We start from the raw sequence: 10252 nt of genomic DNA on the forward strand, positions 1-10252 counted from the left end.
GCTCGTGGTTTCAGGTCTTTGCTCACTGCTGTCTGGTCTGCCAATCTAGTTTCAAGCTTGTTGATGATGCTTCACATCAGTCCTGATGTCTTGGTGAATCTGCAAAATGTTTTCTCAGGTGTTAACCTCGAATTTCTTTTCCACTCCTGGCTTTATCAATTATCTTTGCCTTTCCTGCTGTCGCCATGTTTTGTTGTGTATTCTTGGTTTGGCACTATTAAACTCCCAAAGGTACACTGCTGGAGTTCATAAACATTTTCATATGCGGGAACTCTTTATTTCCAGGTAAATCTTTACACACAATCTCATCACAAGAGAGTAGAGCTTCTGCCACCCTCTCGATTGCTCTACCTAGTCAGGTACATCAGAAATCATCATTCCATCATCATCGTGCATGCTGCTAGTGTTAACTTCAATACTGAACAGGCCAGGGAACCAGGAGCAGGAGGTTCATGTTACTGGCTGTTCATTAATCAAATGGAACCCCAACTACCAAATGGTTCTGTAGATTGACCAGGGACCAAGTCGAGATTTCAGTTATTGGCTCATTTAGTCATACAGCATGGAAACAAACCTTTTGGTTCAACCAGTCATGCCGGCCATAGTTCCAAACTGAACTAGTTCTAACTGCCTGAATTGGTCCTTGCCCTCCAAATATTTCTTATTCATGTACTTATCCAAATGTCTTTTAAACATTGTAACTGTACCCGCATCCACCACTTCAACAGTTGTTGCGTCAGAAGAGAATGCAAGTTGGTCCAAGGCTGTTGTAGTCAATTTAACGTTGCCCCATTAATTATCTGATGAATATGTCCAAATAGAAGAGAAACTGCATAAATGTAAAATTTGAGACCTGTCTTTAAAAGGAATCTTCTGTGAGCATACCATTCGATTCAGTTTCAACTTAGACAGGGACAGTCAGAGGGGGACAACTTTCGGGGAGGCAATGGCCTAGTGGTATTATAGCTGGACTGTTGACCCAGAGGCCCAAATAACGTTCTGGGTACCCGGGTTCAAATCCTGCCACAGCAGATGGTGGAATTTGGATTCAATAAAATATCTGGAATTAAGAATCTAATGATGACCATGGTTCCATTGTCAACTGTTGGAAAAACACATCTGGTTCCCAAATTCCTTTAGGGAAGGAAACTGCCATCTTTACCTGGTCTCGCCTACATGTGACACCAGAGCCACAGCAATGTGTTTGACTCTTAACTGCCCTCTAGGCAACTAGGAATGGGCAATAAGTGCTGCCTCTTCAGTAATGCCCTAATCCCATGAATGAATATAGAAAAAAAATGAAAATTTAGTGCCATTGTATTAAAAAAATAGTTTTAGAAAGAAAGATGTTCATTTTTCTTAACATTGCTTGGGATTTTAAAAGCTGTATTTTGCAAGGTTCTCAGTTTTAGAACATTCTATAAATGAATCTGCAGGCCTTGAAAATGTGTGATTGTTATAGAATGCCAAACAAGATATCTGTTGTGCTGGTAGATACTACTGTCTGGCCTGTCTGGAATCAAATTTTAATTTTTATCAATGCTTAAATATTCATGTGCTATTGAGAAAAGTTTGAGCTGCCTCTCACAGTTTAAAGTGGTGGCTTCATTCGAACTGGTTAAGTCCAACACTCAATTATTACAAAGTTGTAGTTGTAACCTTTCTGCTGTTACTGCTGTGAAGTCTCAAGTGCATCACAGTTGTACCCAGGAGGTATTCCAAGCTATGTTAACCCCTGCTGGGGTTGTCAAAAGGGTTTAATATCTTCAAACCTACTAAACTTGTCCAACTTAAACACACACACACACACACACACAAAGCTAATGCCACCCACAGCTAATTAATAATGTAAGATCAAAGAGTCATGATTTCTAAAACTGATGAGCGACAGAAAACCAGAATAGTTGCCTATCATTTAGCCTTAAAAATGCCACGTGCTCACACGGCATGCTCAAATAATGTTATTTTTCAAACTTATTTATTGCAGGACTTTACTAGATGATTTCCCATATATTTTTCAATAAAAGAGTCGTACATTTTTCAAAGCATGGAGGTCTCGTGGTGCAGCCAATAGCATCTCTACCTCTGGGTTCAAGTCCCACGTCAGGATTTGATGGTGATGGAATGTTTGTCATAACTCAGACATAAACAGGTTGATTTCTATAGGTCCTTTGGCAGGCGATGAGTTGGAGAATTTCCTGGTCAGCCAAAAGCATGTGATAGTTGCAGTCCAACAAGATTCCTTCAGTAAAACATTCCACACACAATTGTTCTTGCCATGAGTAACTGTCATCCTTGTTCTGTGGAAATATAGACTTTAGCCACATAGACTATAGCCAAACAGACTTTTAAGAACTTGAAAGTAAACTTTTGCATGAGCACAATTTTGTTCATTTGAGAAATAAAATCATATCTGCATCCTGAAATGAAAGAGCTTTTATGCTCACTTTATTCGCTAAAATATTGGACAGATGCAGCATAATTGCTAACTGAATGAACTGGCAATTTTGTGCCTAGAAACTACCAGAAGATAAAATCCAGTCAAGACACCAAGATAAAAAAACAGGTGTACTACTATATGAGATAGTAAGAACTGCCGATGCTGGAGTCAGAGGTAAAACAGTGTGGAGTTGGAGGAGAACAGTGGGCCAGGCAGCATCAGAAGAGCAGGAAAATGGACATTTTGGGTCGTTTCTGAAGAAGAGTCCAGACCCAAAACATCCATTTTCCTGGTCCTCTGATGCTGCCTGGCCCACTGTGCTTCTCCAACTCCACACTGTGTTATCTATATATGTACTACGATATGCTTGTGGATGAGGCTCTGTGACCTTATACCCCTGAGTATTAATGTGAATAATAAACACCCACCACCACTTTTATTTGTTCATAGTTACTTCTCAGGCTTTTTTTAAATATAGAAACCTTTATCAGAGAATAAGAAAGTGGCTATTTGATCTGTGAGCTGACATTTTGAATTAAGTTAATGCCAGCCCTCTGTCATTTTCAACTTCAGGTGGTTACCTATTTCTCTTTTGAATGTTTATGTTTGAACCTGTGTCCAGGATTCGTTACAGGCAGTGAGTTCCCAGATCACAACAACTCACTGCTTAAAAACAACTTTTTATTCTAACTTCCCACTTGTTTCTTTTTGAAGCTAATTGTCTTATAGCTATGTACTAGCTCTGGCCACTGACCCTCCTCTCATGGAAACATTTTCTCCCGAACAAAAACCCATCATAATTTTCCACTTCATGTGATATTTCCAATTGTGGTTAACGCTGTTCATGTGTTTACATGGCCTCAAGCTGAGCATCGAAATGTCATGCTACTTTGCTTAATGGTCAACTTTCAGCAATTTAACTCCTGCAGCTCCAATATAAACAGCAGGGAAAACCTTACATTCCTAACACACTTTTTAACCTCTTTAAGTGACAGCTTCAAAAGGATTTCACACATGCACAAACCGAATTACTCTGAAGAGCAGTTGTGACTGACATTATGTTAACAATTCTGGCAGCTGTTTTGTGCAAGGCTTGACCCTGTAAAAGAATTGATGTGAGATGAATGACTCCTTAATCTGTTCAGGAGGATTGCTAGTCACAACACTTGAAGAACTTTCTGTTCTTATTAGAATAGGTCACGAGTCTTAGGGGCTGAATTTTTTTTCCTTTGCATTGTTACTTAAAAATAATGACCTTAGAAAAAAAAATTATCCTGAAGCATCTCTTTTGAACATTTAGCTCAAATTCTCATCTGAGAATAATGTTTCGGGTCCATTGACCCTGCTTCAGAACCCTTTCTGAAGCAGGGTCACTGGACCTGAAACATTAACTCTGCTTTCCCTCCACAGATTCTGCCGGACCTGCTGAGTTTGTCCAGCAATTTCTTGGTTGTTTCTGATTTCCAGCATTGGCAGTCCTTTGTGTTTTGTTTTCTGTTTTATGGAGAGGGCTACCTTGATTAAAGGACTGATCTAACATTAGGCAGGCAAATAGAAGGTGATCAGAAACCTGTAAACACTTGGAAAGGGATATTACTTACAGTGGAAGTGGAAAGGAAAACAGTGGGAAAGGGAAAGGATTGAACAAACTTGCCTTCGGGGGATGCTCAATTCCTTCTTTCCACCTAAACAATTAACTACTGAGTGAGAAGGTCAACTGGGGTCCTTCTCAGTTCATCAGCAAACTAGTCCCTTATGTAGTCAATTAATGACCAATTAAAGGCTTCAACTCATCACCACCTCAAATACCTGCTGCCCCAGCATGTGAGAAAAGTGACCATCTTCCTTACTAAGAAACCAGAGCAACACCTGCTGAGTTGAGAGACAGGGTTTCATCTGCCCCAATCTGAGGCATGGTGGGGAGTGTTATCTGAGATAATGGTTCTGGAGGAGTTAGTGTTGTTACATTAGCTCCAATCAACCTGATGAGGCCACACAGTCTTGGGAGGTGAAACAGTTTGACGAACATGAGATCCCACTTAAGAAGGATGTGACATACCTGGTTCCTTTTAGTTTTAATTAGACCTGATCAGTTAATGTTAATTGTACCTGTTGCTATCATGTGGTGAACTACATCTTTTATGTAAGACTCTCTTGTAGTATGCCCCAGCTAATGATCAAACAGGGCCTTAAACTCAGCATAGTGAACTATCTGAAACAAAAGCCAATACAGTCTAATGATGAACAGTGGTGAGCACCATTGATTAAATTACTGAAGACAGAAATAGTTTGAGAATCTATTGTACCCAGAAAAGAAAATAAGAAAATTACCACATTAGAAAGACACGGACAGCCAGCAGCTAAAACATGAAATTGAAAATCAATCAGAAGCAATCATGGGATCAGCAAAGATTTAAAGCAGCTCTCCAGGCAAAATCTTTACCTCGGACCTGGTAGGAAACACGGGAAAACAGTATGGGCTAGGAAAAGAGTTGAGACTAGCCACACTGGAAAGAGACAAAGACCGTGGAGAGAAAAAGTTCAATATTTTGAGCTCTAACCGAGTGAAGTTAGAAAGCAAGAGGGAAGACACCTTACAATAACAGCACCAACACTAGACTGAAGGGAAAGAAGGTAAAGGGTATTACTTACCCTGCAAACTGAGCTTCACCACTATCATGAGCAAGCTCAATGAGGCATGGCTACAGCAGACAGGACAAAAGCCAGGGAAGTAATTTATACCAAGGCCACAGCATTGGGAAAGCAGCATCATTTATTTATGGCAATAAAAGTGCAAATATAAAAAATTTGAAGAAAGAGTCAAACAGAAAAAGTAAGTTAATAAAATTTCAAGACTTTTAAAGTTTGGAGTACTAATTTTTAAAATCATGATTTCAGTGGAAAGATTCAGGCTGCATCAAAGCATGTCATTTAAAAATTGTGCCGGAGTACATGTTTTGTGTTCAGGCTTTGCAAGTTGGGAAAGCATCTGTTTTACCTGGGCAGAAACAGGAAAGCTTCTATCTAGGTTACAGAAGGTGGAAAACCCTCCTGAAGATTGCAGGCATCATTTTGATCATTAGAAAATGGTAGGAGAACAGAAGCAAATAGCAGTGCGATTGCTATTTAGCAGAATTTGAAACTTCAAAAGAAGCAACACAACACAATTTTGCTGGTTAACTGAATTAAGTGATCATCTGGAAGAATATCATACAATATTGCTGCACAACAGAATTTAGAAGTCTGAAGAGACTTTGTAACAATATAATTTAAAAATCATTGAGTTAACGCAATGATAAAAGCTTGAAGACAGCAAATTATAGACAGTATTGAGACATTACAGAGTCAAAGGAATACATAAATAAATGAGCTGAGAAGTGGAATTAGAAATAATACTTCCAAAAAGATTCATTGTCAGTGATGGGCCAAACAGAGTACAGGAGTGTACATCTTGAAGAAAACAATTCTTATGATACAGAATTGCTTCAAACATAAAGACTAATTCTGAAGGTGAACAAGTTAATATATAGCCTTATTCAATAGGTCTTGACATGAATATCATTTTTAATTGCCAAAATTGCAAAGATGGTACAGAAATTTTTGACAAAGTTTGAAAAGGTTTTGATGATTATTCTGAGAACAAACAAAATCCTTTAAGAGGCAAGATTTAACAGAAGAGTTCAACTTCCAGGGTAATCCGTAGATAATTTCATTGTCACCTTATACAAAACAGTGGAAAACTGAAAGTATGGTACTTTGAAAGTCAAGACTCATTCATCAACAACTCTTTGTATATCCCGTTTTGGGTAGGCCGAAGAGTATATTTCATTGAGTTTTTGTTCTTACAGCCGTTGTTGATATTTGTCTCACTGTGCTTCTCTAGGTACAGCGTGTAAAGTTCAGAAACCGGCATTATGGCCCTGTTTGTGATGTTCAACACAAACTACTGCAAAGCCACTTTTCAGCAGGAGGTGAACAATGGTCTCTTCCTGACAGCAGATGAGGGCAGCTTGCAGAAGCAATGGGACCCTGGGAGTGTAGATACGATCAATAAGAAGGGGTCTTATCACCACAAGCCAAGTTAGGTCTTGGAGCTTGTTTGAATGTTCTGGTGAGAGACTTTTGGCCAAATGACTTGGACAATTGGTCAGGGAACCAATCTCCTTTTCCTGCAGAGACTTGAGGACATTGTTTGATTACCAATCCATTAGTCAGTGGTCATCAATGACATTTTTCTGCACAAACTACCCTTTGTGCACTTGTTTGGTTCAACAGATGGAAGCATTCTGTGGTAAACACCAGGTAAAGGTAAAAGCTTAGCACGCAGCAGCAGTTGGCATGTGTGTACTGTAAGTCTACAAACAGCTTGACACAGAAGCCTGCAGAGGTGGCCTTCAAGGTATCATTTCCACCTTCAGTTCATACTTCTGCAAAGCAACAACATGCTCCCAGAAACTGAATGATACTTCTTGAGCAACCAATACATTTTCCCAAGCAGTAATGAAGCACGTTATTGTCTTTCTTTTTTAATTTAATTTGTCTGCGGCATTTAGCCTCTTATTATCACTGTAGGAGTTAATTGCTGAGAAATGTTGGCAGTATGTGCTACAGCTGTATTATACATCGACAAGGCTCAGTGAGTGTGGGAGGCACAACTGCCATCACCAAATAATTACATGGTGTGACTGATTACATTAAGTACATGGTGTAACTAATACCTTGAGAACAATTTGCAATCCTCTGTAGAAAACTTTATTAACTTACTGGATTGGTCAGCCTATTAAATAGGAAACCATTCTTGTGTTCTTTGAACTTAAACAAGGAAAACAAAGCCTATTGTGTTGTCATTTCCAAATGCAGTAAGAAAGAAAGACTTGATTTGATATAGCACCTTCCACAACATCTGAGTGTCCTTAATTGGTTCAGAACCAACAAAATGGACATGAAAGCTTTAGAGAGAATGCAGAAAAGGTTTCAGTGTGGTCAAATTTCGGTGATGTAGACCAATTTGAGAAAAGGTGGAAGTAGTGTAACTAACAAAGAGCCAGCAGGGACATAATGGGCCAAATGGCCTTCTTGTCTACAGTAATCATTCAATGGTTTTATGAAGATGCTTTTCTTAAGTAATAGTTGTAATGTAACTTATGCAGCAGTCAAATTATGGACTGAAGGTTCTGACAAACAGCAATGTGAAAATGACCAGATCATTCATTTCAATGCCAGTTGTAAATAAACATGTCGGTCATAACAATTGGGAGAAATCTGCTGCTCTTCTTGAGCTATATCATGGGATCCCATGTGCAGCTGAGATTGTGCAAATGGGTGGAATCTTGTAGGGTGCTGAACAACATGGACTATATTGAGAGATAGTAGGAACTGCCGATGCTGGAGTCTGTGGTATCAAGGTGTAGAGCTGGATGAACTCAGCAGGCCAGACAGCATCAGAGGAGCAGGAAAGCTGATGTTTCGGGTCTGGACCCTTCTTCAGACTATATTGAGTTTTGTGACAGAATTGTGTGAGAATTCCGGCGAGACCTAGCTCAACAGTGGGTCATCTCATTGTATCTTTGATGTATTAAGCAAGCAGCAAGGTTAGTTTCTTGCTTGGCAGTGGTGAGTTACCAATTACAGGGGATTATTGTTTCTTAAATCTCTTATTAACACCACAACTCACCTCCTTGATATTCAGCTTCCTATTTTACCAAACGTGCTGAACAATTTAGACCTTGAGAATTCTCGACGCTGAGGTCACAGCAGGTACCTGGCAACTTCAGCTGACCACCAGCTGTGAGGAACCTGCATGTTGCTTGGAAACAAACAGTAACTCAGGGCACGATCCACGGGTACTTGGAAATGCACACACCTCAGTCACAGACATTGGCATCCAACATTTTCCAGCACCTCTCCAAACCACAATGCAACTGTTTGTTGCCGAGGCAAAAAGAATGGAAAGTCTGCTGCAAGGATGGCTTTGTGCATGGGGACAGCTGATGGACTGGAACAGGCTGCATCTCAGAGTTGCTCACTTGCTCTCCTAGCGTTCACTCACTCACCTAGTGCTTATTTACATGCTCACAGCATTCATGCCTTACCTTACCTTGCTATGCCAATTGGTGCGGTTAACCAATCAGGCAGCTTTCTTTAGGGGTCAGCAGTCCTCAGTCAAGATGGTCATCTTGCTGTGTATCAGTGTGTTACACCAATCTCATACCTGCACCTGGTGATAACACCTTTCACAGCAAACCCTGCATGTGCAGTAAGCAAACAATGTCTCCACGTCTTAGGGGAGTAGTCTTCACCAAAGTCCATGAGGGCACTTGTCTGTTAGGTGGTCCTGGCACAGTAAGTCAAGGGCGGCACCTCCATACCAGTCCAGGAGACTAGGCTTGGTCATTCATCCAATTGGGGTATTCTTGGCCCAGGTTCCGTGCCTTTGAGACAGGCAGACGATTAGTGTCATTTCTAGGCTCCATGGTTGACTGTACCCAGGTGTTTGCGTTAACATGGTGGAGGAGATGCACAACCATCATTGAGAGGTGTAGGCTATTCTTGTCCAGGGCTGTCTGTTTAGGTCCCTCGCAAGGATGAACCACAGTCAATCCGTCCACAGAAACCAAGAGGAAAGGGGATTGGGGAAGAAGGAAGAAAGGGAGCTGCTGCCACAGGAGACTTGGGAATCTATCCATTGAGGTTGGGAGCTGCAGGCTTGGGACAGGGTGAGGGGGAAGACAAATGTGAAGGGGGGGGGGGCACTGTGTTTGTAAGAGGGGGGATATAGTAAACCACAGATGGTTACAGGATAATGTGCGAAGAGGGTCAGTTCATAGTCAGAGCACCGTGGCTTCAAAAGAGGAGAGTGAAAGACCATTCCTGTCATAGTTCCCTCATATGCTGGGGTTATGGGGGTTAAAGCAGGCAATGTAGTGCAGGCCCATGTTAAGAGATTGGCTGGCAGAGCTGTTAGTGCTGGTAAAGAGATCCAGAAGAGTGAGAAGGCAGTGCAGAGGGCATGTAGAGTTCATGGTCTGGAAGGCTAGGGGACAACAAGATTGAGTGAGGGACGATTTTGCAGGCATGATAAGAGAGGCATGGCCTGAGCCTTGGTGAGAGGTGGGGCAATACCAGAGAGAGAGTTAGTGTGAGGTAGCAAAGAGAAGGGGTGTGGAGCTTACCCTGGCAGAGAGGAGAACGTCATTGACCATGTTGACCTCGGACTAGGTTGCTAAGTACCATGGCCTCTTTTGCCAGTCCTCTGGGAAGAGGTCACCCCTCTTCTACGCATTGTCCCTCCAGCAAGACCATGGCGGAGAATCATGGTGCCGCGTTCCCCCCTGTCCAACATCTTTGCACTGTGTCCATCACCAAGAGGGCAGCTTCGGAATGCCAGCACTCATCCCAGCACGTGGCTGCCTTTTAAATATGGTGTCAGCACCAGGAATGCTGGGCTTTTGGTTGGTATCTAGTGAGCAGTAAGTTGTTCCAGGAGCAATGTGTGGTTAGATGGGCATACAGCCAGATGTAAGGACAGGGTAGGTAGTTAATGAGGTGAGTTTGGTAAGATATACTCATAGGCTTTGCAGCCGGAAACTGTCCAAAAAGTTCAATGCGACTCCCACTTAGCAAACAAAAGCACGTAAGACTCAACCTAATGTTGCAAATGTTTTATTAATTGACCATGTATGTGTATCCGCTCTAGTTGTGATTAATAGCAACTGATCATACTTGAGGGAAAGACGAAGGAATTTTTTTTAGGACCACTTTAAAGGGCTTTTGTAGTACTGTGGTAGTGTCCATACTACTGATGCAGAATGT

At 41.3% G+C, this 10252-nt stretch overlaps 1 long non-coding RNA gene across 1 annotated transcript; it reads right to left on the reverse strand.

Moving 5' to 3' along the window:
- Positions 1 to 1839: 1839 nt before the first annotated feature.
- LOC125485888 lies at positions 1840 to 5177 on the reverse strand. Its single transcript, XR_007264615.1, has 2 exons — positions 5093 to 5177; positions 1840 to 2300 (listed from the first exon to the last, which is right to left on the reverse strand). It is a non-coding gene; the product is annotated as an uncharacterized LOC125485888 (long non-coding RNA).
- Between the last annotated feature and the right edge of the window lie 5075 nt (positions 5178 to 10252).

The sequence above is a fragment of the Rhincodon typus genome, chromosome 23 (assembly GCF_021869965.1).
Source record: "Rhincodon typus isolate 14 chromosome 23, sRhiTyp1.1, whole genome shotgun sequence".
Classification (NCBI taxonomy): domain Eukaryota; kingdom Metazoa; phylum Chordata; class Chondrichthyes; order Orectolobiformes; family Rhincodontidae; genus Rhincodon; species Rhincodon typus.